Source organism: Vicia villosa, linkage group LG1 (genome assembly GCF_029867415.1).
Source record: "Vicia villosa cultivar HV-30 ecotype Madison, WI linkage group LG1, Vvil1.0, whole genome shotgun sequence".
NCBI classification, from domain to species: Eukaryota; Viridiplantae; Streptophyta; class Magnoliopsida; order Fabales; family Fabaceae; genus Vicia; species Vicia villosa.
In genome coordinates, this window is record NC_081180.1 from 153,900,566 (window position 1) to 153,920,043 (window position 19,478).

A 19,478-nucleotide genomic window follows, 5' to 3' on the forward strand; every position below is an offset into this window, starting at 1 on the left:
CGACACATGTATTATTGTAGCAATGCTTCCAAGTAGTATGACAAAAACCTCAGGCTTGTTCAACTTGGCCAAATGCATTAGAGGTACCCTTTTAGGCTTTTTCATGGAATGTCTGCAGCTAATGTTGTATGATGCAGGGAGAAACTGATATAGTCCCACATCGATTTTTGTAACAAACATATCAATGTTTATAAGGCAAACACACACACATGGACATTGAATTTAAAACGGGTTTAAGTATATGGGCCATGAGAAGATATTGTGCTTTAAGCCCATAACTAATATTTTGTAAATACAATTTCATAAAAAATATTAATAAAAAATATAAGAAAATGTAAAAAGGATTAATAAAAAAAAGCTTAAAAAAAGACTAAATATAAAAAAGTAAAAAAATTTAAATTTAAATAATGCCACGTGGAATTTAAAAATTCAATGTGTTTCTTTGTTTAAAGAATTCATGAAAAAAGAAGAAGAGATGAAAAGGATAATGGTGGAGGAAGATAGAAAAACTGTATGTTATATTTTGTTGTTGTGATAGTTGTAGTACAATATACGTATATATAAAACAATGTATGAGAGACACAATCCTAAAATAAGACTAGTATATGATGAGCTATAATGATAGATAATTGCTAATTATGTATGAGATATTTGTTTTTATGATATGCATATAATTGCTATTTAGGATGTACTGTTATGATATTGTCCGATAATAAAGAGATTGTGTCTCTAACTCCCCCCTTCAAACTGGTGGTGAGTGAATCACACCAAGTTTGTCTCTAAGTTGATTGAAACGTGTGTGACTTAATGGTTTGGGGAGACAATATGCAATTTGATCCGCTGTAGAAACATAAGCCACAACAACCTCTTTTTGTAGTACTTGGTCTCTGATATAGCGGGCATCAATTTCAATATGCTTAGAACGAGCATGCAATACTGGATTAGAAGCTAGTGCCTTGGCACTCAGGTTATCACACCATAGTACATGCTTCCTTGGCAATAGGAGTTTATGTTCAGTAAGTAGTGAAAATCCATGTTATCTCAGCAGCTAGGTTAGCTAGAGCTCTATACTCTAACTCTGTACTTGATCTTGATACTACCTTTTGTTTTCTTGAGGACCGAGAAATTAGTGTTTCACCAAGGAACGCACGTTGACCAGCCATGGATTTCCTGTCATCAACACTAGTGGCCCAGTCTGCATCAGAGAAACCTGTTATATCCAATTCAATGGATGGATTGATATGCAAGCAATAATTGATGGCACCTTGGAGATATCTCAAGATTCTTTTTATGCCTTGCCAATGGTCAATGTTGGGTGAACTCATGTATTGACTGAGTTTATTAACAGAGAAGGCTATGTCAGGTCTTGTGTGAGTTAAGTATGGTAGCCCTCATATGGCTTGTCCGAATACAGTTGGATCTTTTAATTTCTCCCCCGCAATTGTGAATTGCCTTCCTGTTATCATCGGTGTTGGACATGGTGAGGCGTTCTCCATATTGAATATCTTCAGCAAGTCACTGATGTATTTGGATTGTTTGAGGTACATTCCACTGGCATCTCTTTGTACTTCTATGCCTAGAAAATAGTGTAATTGATCCAATTCTTTGAGAGAGAATACATCATTAAGTTGTTTGATGAAAGCTTGTTTGTTGCTTCCTGTGACTATGATGTCGTCCACATATATAAGGAGAAACGTGAAATGATCTTTACCTTTTAGAAGGAAAAGATAAGAGTCACTTTTTGTGCTTTGAAAGCCCCAGTTTAACAATGCAGTTTTGAGACTATCAAACCAAGCTCTTGGTGCCTGCTTCAGCCATAAACTGATTTAGATAGTTTTCATATGTGATCAGGCTTGATAGGGTCAACAAATCCTTCTGGTTGATGCCAGAATACTGTTTCTTTGAGTTATCCATTTAGGAATACATTGTTGATGTCCAGTTGCCTAACTTCCCAATTAAGGTGTCCTGCAATGGAAAGGATAATTCTGACTGTGCTAGCTTTTACTACAGGGCTAAATGTTTCTTCATAGTCAATTCCACCTGTTTGTTGAAACCCCTTTGCAACTAGTCTTCCTTTCCTCCTTTCTATGGAACCACCTGACTTGTATTTTGTCTTGAAGACCCATTTTGAGTCAACTATATTTTCTTGATATTGATAAGGCACCAATGTCCATGTTTTGTTAGACATGAGGGCTTGAAACTCCTCTTGCATGGCTTCTTTCCATAATGGTATTTTTAGAGCTTCCTTGGCATTTGTAGGTTCCATTGTGTCTTTGTAAGTCTGTGTGAGTCCAATGTAAGGTAGTTTTGGCTTGTGAATGCCTGACTTACTCCTTGTGTGTATTGTATCACTTGTATTTGTGTTAAGGCTTGATTCACCCACATTTTGTAGGTGAACTATGTGTCGTGTTTCTTCATGAGTGGTGTCCTCTTTTGATGAATCATTGTCAGTTTGTTCTGTGTCTCTAGTAACATCTTGAGAGTCTTCTTCATTTATTTCAGCTGGATTTTCTTCTTCGGTGGTTGGTATGATTGCATCATTGATGGAATTACCTGCAGTGCACAAAGGAAAAGAAGTAGATGGATTGTTAGTTGTTGTTTTTAGAGGACTTCTTATATTGAGAAACCCCCCGTGGAATGGAAAGTCGTCTTCATTGTAGATGAATTATCTTGATATGAATGTCCTTCCATGAGAGTTGAGACATTTGTACCCTTTGTGGGAGTTGCTATATCCCAAGAACACACATCTGGTTGTGTGGAATTGTAGCTTATGTTGGTTATAAGGTTTGAGGCAAGGGTAGCACACACAACCAAAGGGTATTAACATCTTATAGTCAGGTTCTTTATGAACCATGAGTGAATAAGGTCTCTCATTTTGAGTAACTTGGGATGTCAATCTATTTATGACGTATACTGCAGTAGAGAAGGCTTCCCACCAATAGTGTAAGGGCATTTGAGCTTGGGCAAGTAAGGTTAACCCAAATTCAGCTATATGTCTATGTTTCCTTTCGGCTCTTCCATTTTGTTGAGAGGTATAAGGACATGACATTCTAAATTGTATACCAGAATCTATTGCAAGTTTTTGCACAAGTTTGTATTCACCACAACCATCACACTGAATTATTTTGATTCTTTTGTTGAACTGATTTTCGGTTAAGTTTTTAAATTGAGTGAAAGCTTGCACTATTTCAGACTTTTGTTTCAAGGGATAAATCCAGGTAAACCTACTGAAATCATCAACAAAGTGCACATAGTATTTAAAACCAGAGGATGACATTATAGGTGCAGGACCCCATACATCAGTGTGGACTAACTCAAGTGGTTCCTGAGCATGAGAAGAAGAAGACTTAAAAGGTAAAAGATGCATTTTTCCATATTGGCATGCCTCACAAAAATTAAACTCATCACTACGTGGTACTTTGACATTACAACTTTTTCAGAACTTTGTCTAAGACTTTATTATTAGGGTGACCAAGTCTCCTATGCCAGCTTTCCTTGATAGATATATAAGCACTTGGGTTTCCTTTGATTCCTGAAAGCTAGTATAATCCATCTTTAAGTAGCCCTTTTAGTATTGTCTCCCCTGTCAACTTGTCCTTCACAAAGCAACAATTTTCATCAAACTCAACAATTATGTTGTTGTCAGCAGCCAATTTTGAAACACTTAATAGATTTTTGGTAATGTTGGGTACATATAGGACATCGTGTAAATTGAGTGACTTAAGTTTTGAAGAACCTGTGGCCATAATTTTTAATTTCTCACCATTACCAACAACTAGAGAATTCTTACCATGATGCTCAGTCAAGTTTTGGAACTTGTTTGTTTGATGTGTCACATGATTGCTTGCACCGCTATCGAAGTAACAATCATAGTCTTCAACCGAGTTCTGAGAGGCTAGGAAGGCATTGTGAGATCATTGCTTGTCAATGTCTGCTTAATAATTAGATCTTGAATAGTTTTTGTCAAACCTGTGAAAATAATTTATTGCAGTGTGATTACTTTTGCCACAAGCTTGGCATGGTGACTTTGATGACCTGCCTCTTCCTCTGCCTCCTCTCCAACCTTTGAAGTTGGAACCTCTCCAATTGTTGTTGGAATTGAACTTGTTGCCTTGGTGGTCAGATTTGTTTGTAACATTTGCTGTTGCATTGAGAGTCAAATTGGTGAGATTAATCAGTTGCTCAATTCTACTTTCAAAAGTTAGTAATTGAGCTTGTAAATCCACCCAGCTGAGTGTGGTTTGGTCCTGTAATTTGACAACTAAAGGATTATATTCAGAATCCAAACCATCCAGAGTTTGAATGTTTAGATCAGAGGTTGAAATCAGATTTCCTGCAAATTTGAGTTTGTCAGCAAGGTTCTTTATTTTGATTAGATAGTCTTCCATTTTCATTTCCCCTTTTCTGATGCTGTGAAATTCAGACTTGAGATAGATGATTTGAGACCTTATGTGTGCTCCAGCCAGACTTCGAGCCTCATCCCAAAGTTCTTTGGAGGTTTCACAATGCAGCAGTTGTGTTGCAATTTTAGTAGCCATTGAGTTGAGCATCCACCCAAGGAGGCGCTAATCATTGGCTTGCCACTCTTCAAAGGCAGGGTTGTTGTTCTTGCTTGAGTCTGAAGAGTTAATGAATTCTTCAGGACACTTTTCGGTTCCCAACATATATCCATCGAGTTTACATCCTCTGACGACTGGTAGAACCAAAGATTTCCATAGGGGATAATTCTTTCTGTCCAGCTTGACAGATACAGATGATGGTAGGTTATTCTTGTTGTTCGAGTTGGCAGCGGATGCCATGTTTTTCTGATGGATCGAGAGCTTTTCAGCTTAATAGCTCTGATGCCAAGATAGAAAAACTGTATGTTATATTTTGTTGTTGTGATAGTTGTAGTACAATATACGTACATATATATAGCGACGTATGAGAGACACAATCCTAAAATAAGGCTAGTATATGATGAACTATAGTGATACATAATTGTTAATTATGTATGAGATATTTGCTGTCATGATATGCATATAATTGCTATTTATGTTTAGGATGTACTGTCATGATATTGTCCAATAATAAAGAGATTGTGTCTCTAACTGAGGACGCGTGGGGTGGTGGTGGCGTTGCCGTGAGCGCGAGCAGGGGTGAAAGTTGTAAGTCTTTGGTTGGGAGAGTTTATGTTTAAAGAAAAGATGAAATTAGAAAATAAGTGAGAAAATTAGTTTGGACCTCTTGACCTAAGGGTAAATTTTTTCAAGAGAATCAAAATAAAATTTAAATAGGGACACAAGTGAATTTATTTTAAATCCAAAGGATTCAATTGAACTCCCCTCATAATACTCTCTATCATTCACTAGTATTGCCCCATGCAGGTGACAAGCTTTATATCCTTTGGCGCATTAGAAACAATCACCCGTTATGGTGGGTCAATAGTATCTATGGAGATTTGTTGACCATTTCATCATAAAATTAGTAATATGGGATCAATAAAGTCCTTCACTAACTTCTCTCACAATTTTAATAAAATGTTCCTATCCCACGCATCTTGGGAGAGCACTGTTAACTCATTTTTTATACAAGTTCTCATTAGGAAAGCTCATGGTTAATATATAATAATCAATCCATAATTAATTTATAATCATTTATCTTAACTGGATATTATATCCAATTCATATAAATGCTTTTGTTTTTACAAAACCCATTATATCTTTAACCAAATTTCATAATTGATTTTCAATTTAAAATCGATATTTGACGAAGTAACCCAATTTAAAAAATTGGATATTATTATTTTTATAGTTGTTTTTTCAGTTGAAAACTAGTTTTGTGCATAGAAATCCAATTTCTAGAAATATTTTTTTACATAAAAATGAGTATTTTTTGTTCTATTCTCAATTTTTCTTTAATTTGATTTTTTGTTCTATGCATTTCACAACTATTTCCAATTCTAGTTATCAATGTTTATACAAGATTTGAGGACCAAGAAGATTTCTACATTTAATCTTGTTAACACGCTCTATTATCTCAAATAATCACATATTAGAACAACTAGTTATAAAAATGTTATAGTAAACAATGTTTAGAACTATACCACAAAGACCATCTTTGTTTAGGACATGCTCAAATAAATTCATCGAGTCCCTTAGCTTTTAGTTTCCTTATATTTATCGTCATGTGCATCAGAACAGGGGTGGCCCTGAGCACGGGCTCGCGGGGCGGGAGCCCAGGGCCCCATAATTTTAGGGGCACCAAAAAATTTTTTTTACCCCTATATATATTAAAAGAGAATTCTCTATTACAAAAATACTTACTAAAAATATTTTTTTAAAAAAAGACTGGTTAACAAAATTATAGGGGCACCACTTAATAAAATATTGTAATTTGTCATAAATAAAATATAGAGTAGAATAAAATCAATTAATATATCCAGAATTTTAGCAACTAAGGAGTTTAATTGAGACATTAAAATTAAAACAATGATATAGAAAATATTTTATATTATTGATCTCAAAATTAAGAGTGAAGCATTACTTCAACTAATTAAACAAGATAATGATCCCTAAAATAAGAGTGAAGTCGAATCTTTAAAATCTGATGAAATTGGAAACTTTGAATTTTTAGTAGCTATGATTAGTTGTTTGAATTATTAACTGTTGTTAATGAAATTAGAAGAAGTTTGCAAAAAAAAAAGACATGTGTATTGATGTGGCTATAGAACTGGTAAAATGTTTGATCAAGTATTTGAAAAAATATAGAGAATCTGGATTTGTAAATGTTAAGGCTAGTGCTGAAAAGATTGAGAATGAAATAGAGATTGAATGTGTGTTTATTCAAAAACGTCAAATTAGTAGAAAACAACACTATGATGAAAATTAATCTCAAACCACACAACTGAATCTTGAGTCTACTAAAGAGTCTTTTCGAAATAATTATTTCTTATATATTGTAGATCAAACAATTGGTCCACTTGATAGAAGATTTGAGCAGTATAGCACATATGCAAATATTTTTGGGATTCTTGTTTAGTATAGAAAGGCCTAGATCATTATCTGATAGGAACTCAAAAGCATGTTGTAAACGTCTTGAAACTTGTTTAAAACATGACGATTCTCTTGATCTTGATGGTGAAATTTTATTTGAGGAATTGAAATTTATTAGAGAAGTTTTAACAGTTGAATCAAAATCAAGCTATATGATGTTGAGTTCTTAAAAGACTTTTAATTGTTTTCCTAATGCACATATAGATTATAGAGTAATATTGAGTATTTTTATCGGTGTTGCATCTGCTGAAATTTTTTTACTAAATTAAAATTATTAACATCTTATTTGAGGTCAACTATGTCACAAGATAGATTAAATAGTCTTGCGTTGATTTCAATTAAAAATAATTTTTTGAAGAACCTTGATTATGAACAAATTATTAACGATTTTGCAACAAAAAATGCTAAGACGATGATATTTAAATAATTTTAAAGGTTTGGTCAATTTTTTTATAGGAAAAAAGACAAGATCAAGAAGAAGAAGAATATGTCTCTTTATAGTGGTTTATATTTTGATGTAGTATAAACATTGATTCAAAGATCTATATTTCTATTCTTTTTGCACAATATCAAATGAAAATGTGTTTTTTATCCAATTATTTTTTTATCCTTATGTATTTATTGTTAAAAAATTATAGGGGAACCACTCTTTTGATTCGCCCAAGGCACCTAAATTCAAAGGACCGGCCCTGCATCAGAACATGCCATTCACATAAATAATAGGATTATTACACCATTGTTAGCTAACAAAACTTCTTTTAAATGTTTCGGTAAATCTCTTCCTAATTTAAGCACTCTTATTTTTTTTAATGTTTTATATTAAGCATTTATTGTTGTTTCACAACGTTCCAAGTTTGATATTCGTGCAAGAAAATGTATCTTTCTAGAATACAAAATTGAAATAAAAGGTTATCTATTATATAACGTTCATAATGAGATTTATTTATTTTTTCAAGAAAGGTCAATTTTGAAAATAGAAATGATATATTGACACGATATTTATACACTGCACCGTATTTAATTTTTGAGAAATGATAGTTATACACTAAAAGTTACATTTTACACCGTATTTTTATACTGTTTTGTTATTTTATTATATTTAATCATTATTTTGTACTTTTTTTAAATACAAAGAAGCACATCATTGTTGTATTTCATAGGGTGTAGGTATACGGTGTTAGATTTTGAGTGTAGGAATAGCACTCCTCTTAATTTTTTTCAAATACTGATTATGTCATTTCTCAATAAATAAGGGCATAATAGTAAATAATGAGTGAGGGTTTGATTAACATCTTTCATCTATAATAAAATTCATTTACGTTTCTCTCAACTCTCACCAAGATCTCATCCCTCAATGAAGCTCTCTTCTATCACCCTCAAGGTGATCTCATTGAACTCCTCACAACGAACTTCTCGAACTCCTCAAGGTGAACTACTCGAACTCCTCATGGCAACGGCAGCGATCGTCCCATATGAACCAAGTTTCCTCATCTCAACAAACAAACACGGCGATTTATTCTTTCTCAAGGTTAGATGTCCTTCATTATAATTTCTTCCCTTCCTTTATTCCCTTTTCTATGCTCCTTTTTTTTTCTTTACTCTGTTGTTGAAAGAGAGAAATTGAAAGAGGTATCAGGTGTAGAGATTATTCTTTCAATTTAAGTGTCAGCAAATGTCTTTATTTTCTTGTCTTTGTACATTTAAGGGTTAGGGTTTATCATATTTTTGTTGTACTGATTATGTTTTTATTTGGTTTTGTTTTGCTATTAGGTTGATTGATTTATTGTTAAAATTATGGCTTCATCAGGAAATTTACCAGAAACTGAAGTAAGAAGATTGATATTTGTTGTACTGATTATGTCTTTTTTTTGTTATTCTGGTTGGACTGTTGCATCTTATAGAAGTGAAACTATTCAATTTTTTTCATAAATTTAAGGTACAAATCAGGCATAGTTATATCCCGGTTAATTTGAGCAGCAACAACGAAAACTTAACAGTAACTCAACGTCTCCATATCGAATGCACCCCATTCAAATGGACGCTGAATATTTCTAACGACTTCTGAATCTCAGGTGGTTTACTATGGGAGTTAGTAAGTAGATGGGACACATATGGTAGGGGATTTAAGGTTAGGGATAAGATAGTTCCCTTTACTCTAGTTAATGTTTGTTTTGCTCTTGGATGTTCTATTGTTGGTAAGACCCTCGTAGTAGAAGAAGACCAACAATGTGAAACATTAGGTCTATTTAAAGGGTCTGAAGTAGTTGTTGCCAAGATTCGCAAACAACTTCGTTTCCATAAGAATAGTTCAGTTAACTTTGCAAGACTTTACATATTACTCACATTTGCGGAGTTTTACTTTCCGAAAATCGGGAATAAGGTATTTACGAGATTTATTAAGAAATTGGATGATTTGGATTCACTTGATACATATAGTTGGTGTCTTGCAGTTTATAACCTTGTGGTTTCTAGTTTATGTGAGTCTTCAGTTGTGTTAAAAGAGGGAAAAAACAAGGCACTTATACATTTAATTGGGTGTGTTGTCATATTGCAGGTATACAAATTATATAACTTTATAGTACCATCTCCTATTTTGTAATTTTTAATTTACATCTTCTAATATTTGTTATAGATTTGGGTATTCAACCACTTATCTTTGGGAAAAACACATGTCGTTTCTAGGTTTTCTTTTCTAAGTGTAATGAATTGGCCAGTAATAATTATGAAGAAGAAAAATATTGAAAAATCATTTGACAATAATATGGTAAGATTTTTTGTGTGTTTGAAATGAGAAAAATAGGTTTTTTGTCGTGTGTTTGAATTGACTTTTGTTTTATTAGATAATTGAAAGAGTGGTTGCAACAGAGGAAAAATTGAAATATGACCTAGCAATGATGCGTTGTTTGAACAAGGATGACAATTTTTGGATGTTTAAGATTATCAAAGATTGGTGGTCGAGAATAAAGATTTCAAAGAGAGGATAGCAATTATTGAGGATGATGAAAGAGGCAAGAGTTAACACTCCATTTGAGGATAAGGATGATCAAGATGATTGACAGATTGTGAAATTTATCACTAAAGTTGAAGTAGGAACTTCTACTAGAGATGTTGGACATAAACCACCACCAAATGATGATCCCAATGTTGTGGAAAAGCAATCAAAGTCTACATCCAAAATGGATACAAGAATGAAGAAGAAACCAAGGAAGTGTGGAAAAAAGACTAGAATGAATTTGTAAATCATTTGTGTTGTAGTGTAGAATTTGATCAATTTTGTTGCATTACAGAATTTAGTAGAATTTGACTCAATTTGATGTGTTGTAGTGCAGAATTTTACATAATGTTGACAATTTGTAGTTGTGTTTTGTTTATGTGCACAATGTATTTTAATTATGTTATAGTTCATTATGTGGTTAATGTGTTGAGTATTTTATAGTTCCATTAACCAACTGCACTGCACTAAATTTTCTTGTACGAATATCAAACTTGGAATGGTTGAACATGAAAGTATTAGGTAGTTAAGCTCCTCATCATCTCCCTTTTTTGATGATCTGAACCCCTTTTCAAAGCATACTCTTGATCATATGTTTTAACTTCCTCTAGATAAGAAAAACACATCCCAATTGTAGGAACCGAACTTGAATCATCATCATCACCATCGATGTGATCAACTTATACATATTCCCTTTGACTACTACGACAATCTATCAAAATGATTGAACTACCTATTATGATACAAAATCTGCACAAAATATTCCCATTAGATGTGTAATATGAATTTATAACAAAGTTGGTTAATATTGTATAAAAATGGTTAATGTTGTGTATAACTTGGTTAATAAACACCCAGACATGACTACAAGTTTATAACATTCTTTATTATAAAGTTGATTAATAATGAGACTCAAGTTGGTCAATACAATTCTGAAAATGGTTAATGAACCAACCTGAGTAAATATATGAAATTGTTTAACAGTAAATAAATATGGTTAACATTGTGAACAAAGTTGGTCAATATAGTTTAGAACATGGTTAATGAACAATCATGAATAAATATATGAAATCAATAACATTCTTTATTCATCTTTCATTATAAACATACAAAATATGATCCAAAAGAAGAAGATTGATATAATTGGATGAAACTATAATGATATCTAGAAGCTTACTGGGTTAAATCTTCATCTTCATTGCTTAATGATGCCAAGTAAAAAAAATTCTTGATACAGTATGTATTTGATTGAGTATGGTTGGAGATGGCAAAGAAAATAATGGTGGGAGAAGAGTACAGAAAATGGCGCAGAAGAGGAAGAAGTATTTTTATTGTTTCACCTTCCGTACAATGGAATTGTATTGAGGGTTCAACATATGATATATAGACATAGTATAAAAACACTCTCAATGACAGAGAGAGAGAGAGAGAGAGAGAGAGAGAGAGAGAGAGAGAGAGAGAGAGAGAGAGAGAGAGAGAGAGAGAGAGGAGAGGACAGACATAGACAGAGACAGAGAGGGGGCGAGAGAGAGAGATTAATTTTGTTTTTTTCTCGATATGAATATCCAAAGCTTAGATCATGATGTCCAACATGTTCAAATTATAGATTTGGTTAAAACTATAACAATTAACCGATTTTTTATAAATGATTTTTGGATAAGGATATGAATAACTTATATATTCAATTAATTTGAACATATCTAAATTTTAGGGATGGCAAATAGACATTCTTTTTGTGGAAAATTCCGTAAAAAATAAAGTTGGCATATTAGAGGGTGCGAGTTTAAAATCTTGTCCCGTTCCATGAAAAAGTGAACGCGGGACAAGAAGGATATGTAAGTCTTGCACTCCTAAAGATTAAAAGTTGCAAAAAATAATTTGTTAATACTTGCGCCAACGAAATCCCGTAAAAAAAACATAACAAGACATACATATTAAAATGTGCGAGTTTAAAATCTTATCCATTCCATAAAAAAATACAAGCAAAACATGCATGTTAGACGTGCTGGATCCATTTTATCACCCGGACTAATTTCCCTCTACCAAAAATTAGTTAAGTGTTTTCTATTTTAAAATAAAATCCAACTAGATAAATTAACAGAGTAGTATCTTATTTATGGTGTTTTCTCTCATGTAAATATTACAAACATAACACTAGTCACTTATTATCATTATAATCTTGGAATCAAATGATAAATTTTATATTTCTAAAACATTGATTACAACCTAGGAAAATCCAATCTCCAAAGATGTTATTATATGCTAAGATTCATTACATTTACATGAGCCATTAATCTTCTATGCATAGTACATCTCACCACTACATTATACATGATATTCTATTTATACTAGGATTAAGACTAAGTTGTGAAAAGATCATTTCATTCCTTACTTTCCATATACTGTAAATCGCTTCTACCACAATTTTTTATTAATTTGTTTTTTTAATCCTTCTTGAATCCTTGAGTAATCTACTTCTTCTTAATAATCCATCCTTTCCACGTATTCTTTGTGTTGGTGCACTCAAAGAATAAGTGTTCAATTGTTTCAAGTTGATTACACTAGTAACAATTCCCATCTGTTATGATTCCAAATTTCATCAATCAATATTTAGTTGGAAGTCTATCCAATAAAGCCATCTAAAGATTGAAAAATTCTCTTGGTTTAGCATAACTAGTATACATCAGTTTAGTACATTCCACATTTCCTTTATCACCTCTCAACTCTTTATACATGGATGCATTTCTATATGTGCCTTTTTTCATGGCTTCATTCCAATAAATTATCTGCTCCACATATGTTTTACACTTTAATATTCGTTTGAAAATAAAAGAGGAACTAGATGTACCTTGCCATCTCATGATATATTGCCATTTGAGGTAGTAATCATCAATCCACTTGACCCACAATTTATCCACTTTGGCTTTCAAGTTCCATAGCAGCTGGCTTATAGTTGCTACATTCCATTCTATCAATTATGTAATATTAAGCCCTCCTGTTTTCTTAGGATAGCATACTCAATCCCACACTACACGGTTTTTTCAGCTCACTTTCTCAGCACTACTCCATAAGAAGCTTATGCAAATATATTCTATTTTCTTTATCACATTCTTGGAGATTGGGAAGACTTGCATCCAATATGCGGTGATAGCAAATAATACACTTTTGATCAGTTGAAGTCTTCCTACATAGCTCAGTAACTTTGTAGTCTTATGTCTAATTTTGCTAACAATTCTATTAATTAAAGGTTCGCAATGATAAACAATCAGCTTCCTACTCGATAATTGGACCATTAGGTATTTGAAAGGTAAGTTACCTGATTAGAACTCTGTATCCTTCATTATCTTATGTTGAATATGCTCTTTTACTCCTCCAAAGTAAATCTTACATTTTATTGGATTGGCCTGTAACCTTGTTGCTTCAGAGAATTGTTGAAATTATTTCATCATGAGTTACACTAATATCTCATCACCTCTATAAAATAGAATAAGATCATCTTCAAAACAGATATTTGTTATTTGCATCTTCTCACACTTGGGATGATAATTGAAATAAGGTTTTCTTTGCAGCTTTTTTAAATATCTATGAAGGTACTTCAAGACTAGCACAAAGAGCAGAGTAGATAATGGATCTCCTTGCCTTAAGCCTCTTACTTTCATTAGATCACTATGTTGTCCATTGATAATTTATTTGTAAGAGATATAATTGATACATATCATAATCCACTTAATGAACTTAATGGGAAAGTTCATTTCTCTCATAATTCCTTCTAGAGCTATCCATTCCACTGTATTATAGGCCTTCTGCAAATCCATTTGAATAGCACATCTAGGAGATATATACTTTATATTGTACCTTCTAAATAATTCATGAGCAATGATTATAATGTTATAAATCACTTTCCTTGGGACAAAGGCATATTGGCTTTCATCAACCACCACATTAATCACCTTACTCAATCTTGCAGTTAAAATATTTGATATGATTTTGTACAAAGTAGTCCAACATGTTATAGGTCTCATATCCTTCATTGTTATTGCATCATAAATTTTAGGTATTAGAGTTACCAGGGCACAATTCACTGCAATGTATAGTTTGTTGTTGATGAATAAATCTTATACTACTTCCTTTACATCGCCTCCAATAATATTCCAATTTCTCTTGAAGAATTTAGCATTATAACCATCAATTCTAGGTGCTTTTGTATCACCAGTGCCCCTCAAAGTTGTCCAAATTTCTTGATCAGTAATGGGTTAATTTAAACTATTTCTATGCATTTCTTGAAGTTAAGCTTCTTTTCTAATAGTAACAGTATCCATATGCTTTGTTTTTTGGGTAAATTTACCAACCAATTCTCTGTAAAATCTAATGATTTCTTTTTCAATCTCTTTGTGTTCAGTTAATATTGTACCATTGGAATCCTCTAACTTGTAAATTCCAAATTTATTGTTTTTACCTCTGACGGTGGCATGAAAATATGCAGTATTGCCATCACCAAGCTTCATCTAATTTAGCTTTGATTTCTACAATTTCATTTACTTTTCTATCTCAATGGACTATATTAGATCATATGTCCAATGTTGAACCTTTTTGATATAATATGTGTTGAACATATTGCATTCTTGCCGATTTTGTGCTTACTCCAAATTCAACCTACTATCTTGAATATTGAACATGATCTTCTTATTTATTCCAACTACTTCTGACCTCATTCATAAAGTCGTGGTTGACAACAACACAATTCAGAAACTTGAATCTTATTTCAGCCATGTGTCCTAGCATGTTTACCTTGAGTTGGTTATGATCAGAAGTATGTGCCTGCAGAATTTTATATTAGAGTTTGGAAATGCAACAAACCACTTTCTATTGCATATTGATCTATCAATTCTATAGTATATTGTTCCTTTTATATGTTTGTTTTACCAAGTATAATAGTTCCCTTTTGTTTCATGCCGGTACAAGTATATTTCTTCCATCATGTCTTCTAGATCTTTCACTTTAATTTCATGTACGCGGTTTCCTCTTGTTCTATCATTTATTTTGAGAATGTTGTTGAAATCTCCAATCACCATCCAAAGGACTTGGGCACTAGAATCAATCTCTTTGATATCTCTCCATAGTTTTTTGTGTTAATTAATTCTATGCGTAGATCACAGTCAACCAATGAGATTGTTTCCCATCTAAATTAAAGACTTCACAATGAAGGTAGTGTCTAAACTATCTCTATAGTTGATATCCATTCTTGTAGTTTCCCATATTATCCATATTCTTCCATTTGGGTGATCATTGTAATTATCAAGCCAACTCCATTTATCTTCAAATTTTTTTCTAATGGCACTGGCATTATTTCTTTTGACTCTAGTTTCTACTAAAGCACCACATGACATATGAAGTTTATTGAGATGGTCCCCTATCTCAATATGTCTTGCTCTTTTATTTAGGCCTCATACATTTCAAGCTAGCATCATGGTACTTTAGCATATGTGGTTATTGAGCTTTCCATCCCAAGCACCTCAAAACCATTTTTGAATCCCAATACTATTTCTTCTCCCCCCTAGATATACCTTATATCCATATTTTCCCTTTGTTTTTATTGGAGGATCCTTCTACTTGCCATTCATTTCTTCCAATTTCTTACTACTCAGCTTCTAGTTCTATAGGTTTCTTTTCAGCTTCTTGGTCAGGCATCTTGCACTACAATAAATAATGCTTTTTATGACAAAGCTTTCACCATGTACAATAAAAAATTACGGAATGTCTTGTTTTATTTAAATAATAATAATAATAAATCTGTTACCTCGGATTTAAATAAAACCGACATAAATATATGCTCTGGGTTGGAGATTTGATTCTCAGCTCTTGCTATTTAATGTTTCATATGGAACCAAAAAGGCCCCCTTTTTTTTAGATGGTACGATGGATATGTTACCTCGGTTTTCTGTAAAACCGAGATAAAAACTCACTAATATTTTATTCTTTTTGCGACCAAAAAGGTGCCTTTATTTTTTATAGATTTTACGTTGTCAATGTTACCTCGGTGTTTTATATTAACCGCGATAAATAATTTTTATATATTTTTATTCCCTCAGTGTCTACCTAATTCAGTTTTTGAACCGTAACGAAAGAACACTACTTCTCCAGCCAACGAAAGAACACTTCTTCTCCAACAAGCCCCAATGAAAGAACACTACTTCTCTAGCTAACGAAAAAACTCTCTCACCATTAATCTAAAAACTCTTCTCCATGGTATGTTATTATTGCTCTTATTGTTTTTGTTGTTGTTGTTGTTCTCCATTATTGTTGTTCTTGTTGTTCTCCATTACTGTTGTTCTTGTTGTTATTGAGAAGCTTTATTTTATGGATCGTAGTTGGGCCTCTTCGCTATGTTCATTTCTTATTTAAATTTTGTGAGAATAACTTTGGGTTGTTTTAGATTTTGGTTTTGGTGTTTTGGATAGTTATGCAAACACCTATTTTTATAAGAATAAATCTTGGTTAACGTACAAACTACCTTAAAGACTATGCATCAAGAATCCGAGAAAGACAACAAGACGGAATATGGGAAAGACAAAAAGATAATTTATTGTAAGTTATAGTTTCTATGTTTAAGATTTTGTGTATGAATCATTAGTGTGTCATTCACATTTCCTTTATTTTTGTTTTGCTGCAAATGTGTTTTGGTTTTAGTCAGATTTAGTAGCATATAACCATAGGATGAAAGCTGAAAGATTAGCGTGTGTGAGAAAGGATTTCTTGAATTCCTTGAAACCATATAATAAAAGCCATAAGTTAGTTATAACCTTAAGCTGGCAGATAAGAAACCATCGAATAAAACATTCATTAAATAAACTTGCAAAAGGTCATTTTTTATTAATCATATATAAATCCTCTGGATGAGAGAAAGTTTGACCAAGTATAATCTGCTTCATCATCATCAGAATCGATGATGACTGGCTTTTTCACCCTTCTTCTTCTTGATCTCCTCTTCCTGAGAGCTCTCCTGGGTCTCAAAGGTTCGGTAGCAGGGTCTCTTTTAACGACTGTCATACCCCAAATTTGTCCGCACAGGCGTTAATAGTCAATTTAGTTAGTCGTATTAGTTTTTATCTACCAATTGAATTATGGTGAATACTAACCATTATTATATTATGATAAATGATAAAGGGAATGGGGTGCATTTTTTTTTGTTTTATCAAATGGGACTCTTTCCAAAATTAACTATGGCCCATTAAAATCTAAACTTTGCCCATTAGATGTAAATAGAAGTTTTACGATATGATTAAATCTATTTTGTTTAAAATGTTTAAATATTTGTTTAGTATATATATATATATATATATATATATATATATATATATATATATATATATATATATATATATATATATATATATATATATATATATATATATATATATATATATATATATATATATATATATATATATATATAGGGGACGACTCAGGTGAGAACACTTGGTTATTATGAGAAATGAGAACAATGAATCACGACCATTAAATTTTGATTTTGTTGATTTTAATGGACTGGATTGGTTTCTCTTTCTACAATCCTTAATATTTATTTTAAATCAATATAGAAAGAGAAACCAATCCAGTCCATTAAAATCAACAAAATCAAAATTTAATGGTCGTGATTCATTGTTCTCATTTCTCATAATAACCAAGTGTTTTCACCTGAGTCGTCCCCTATATATATATATATATATATATATATATATATATATATATATATATATATATATATATATATATATATATATATATATATATATATATATATATATATAAATTGTTTACGATATGATTTACAATTAACTAAATAGATTTAGTTAATTGTAAATCATATCGTAAACAATTTATATATATATATATATATATATATATATATATATATATATATATATATATATTGTTTACGATATGATTTACAATTAACTAACATCGCGATGTAAATATTATATTTGTTTATGATATGATTTACAATTAACTAATATTTAAATTGATGTGTTTAATTTGTTATAACATTGTAAATTAAAAATGACTATATATATATATATATATATATATATATATATATATATATATATATATATATATATATATATATATATATATATATATTGGTGATAGCTTGACTATTATCATTCTAAACTTAACATTAATATTATTATTACTTCATTATAAATTATTTAAAATAAATATTCTCTTACTGTTTAGAAATATTGTTAAAGTTAAATTTTTTTTTTATTTTATTAAATATTATCATTATTATTTATTATTAATTAGTGGTTGATATTGATATTAATAGCTAATCCATCCACATTTCTGATTAACATTGTTATTGATAAAATATTATTAATTATGGTTATTATTATTATTAAAGTATTAATATTATTGTTTATTAAGGTAGTGGACTTAGTCAAACTAGGGTTTTTGAATCCTTTCTTCTTCAACCTCTAAGAGCGGCCGCCGCACACCACCTTCTTCAACCCCAAACCCTAATTTCTTCTCAAACAAACAAATATAGAAAAGGAAAAGCTTTTATTAAAGATGAATCAAGTACAAATATGAAGAATACTACGAACGAAAATCTGAATCAATAATAGTAAATCAAATAGGAATTGGAAATCAAATAGGAATTGGAAACAAAATATCACAACTAATCAATTCACAACCGAATCGAATCAAACTTTATTGCTAAATCAATTAAGACATTTAATCCTAATTCCTATTTGAATCAAACATTAAACAGATTTCCTAATTCGAACAAAACTTAATCACTATAAATCAAGCCTAAAACTAATGAACAAAGGACCGAAAAAAGAACACAAATATTTAACACAAAAAAAGAAGAGAAAAAGAGGAGGAGAAGATTCGGTTATTGCGAGATACACGAATCCGCCGCCGCTCACCTTCAAGAAATTAGGAGTTTCAAATCTGAAACCCTAATCCCCTAGTCCATTCCACCGCTTGCCTACAACCAGAAACAAGGAGAGGATTAGAAATCGGGAAGGAAACAGAAGAAGAACATTACTCGGATTCACGATTACAAGGAGGTAAGAACACTTGGCTTTGATTTTCATTCGATGCATGTTATTGGGGTTTCAATTTGGGGGTTTTGTGGGTAAGGATTTGAGTGAGATATCGTTAGGGTTTGGATAATGGTTGAAAGAATCTGGGTTATGTGATTGTTGTTCTTGATTGTTGTTCATATGCTGGGTTTTGAAAAAACGAGAGAGAGGATAAAGGAGAGAGAAAGAGCAATTGAAGAGGAAAGGAAATATAGATCGTGGAAAGCATCTTTCTACGTTTCTTTTCATTAAACCACAAAATTATAAAAATGATAATCCCACGCATATCCTTATCATGATCCCTTGTCAACCTTTAAATCCTGGCCCTTCATTATATTCATTAGGATCGGACGCCCCTGG

At 31.8% G+C, this 19,478-nt stretch overlaps 1 long non-coding RNA gene and 1 other non-coding gene across 2 annotated transcripts; both read right to left on the reverse strand.

Moving 5' to 3' along the window:
* Positions 1-4,192: 4,192 nt before the first annotated feature.
* LOC131645471 (small nucleolar RNA Z247) lies at positions 4,193-4,326 on the reverse strand. Its single transcript, XR_009297090.1, has one exon. It is a non-coding gene; the product is annotated as a small nucleolar RNA Z247 (small nucleolar RNA).
* Positions 4,327-18,686: 14,360 nt separating this feature from the next.
* Positions 18,687-19,360, reverse strand: LOC131619251 (uncharacterized). Its single transcript, XR_009288938.1, has 2 exons — positions 19,098-19,360; positions 18,687-19,021 (listed from the first exon to the last, which is right to left on the reverse strand). It is a non-coding gene; the product is annotated as an uncharacterized LOC131619251 (long non-coding RNA).
* Between the last annotated feature and the right edge of the window lie 118 nt (positions 19,361-19,478).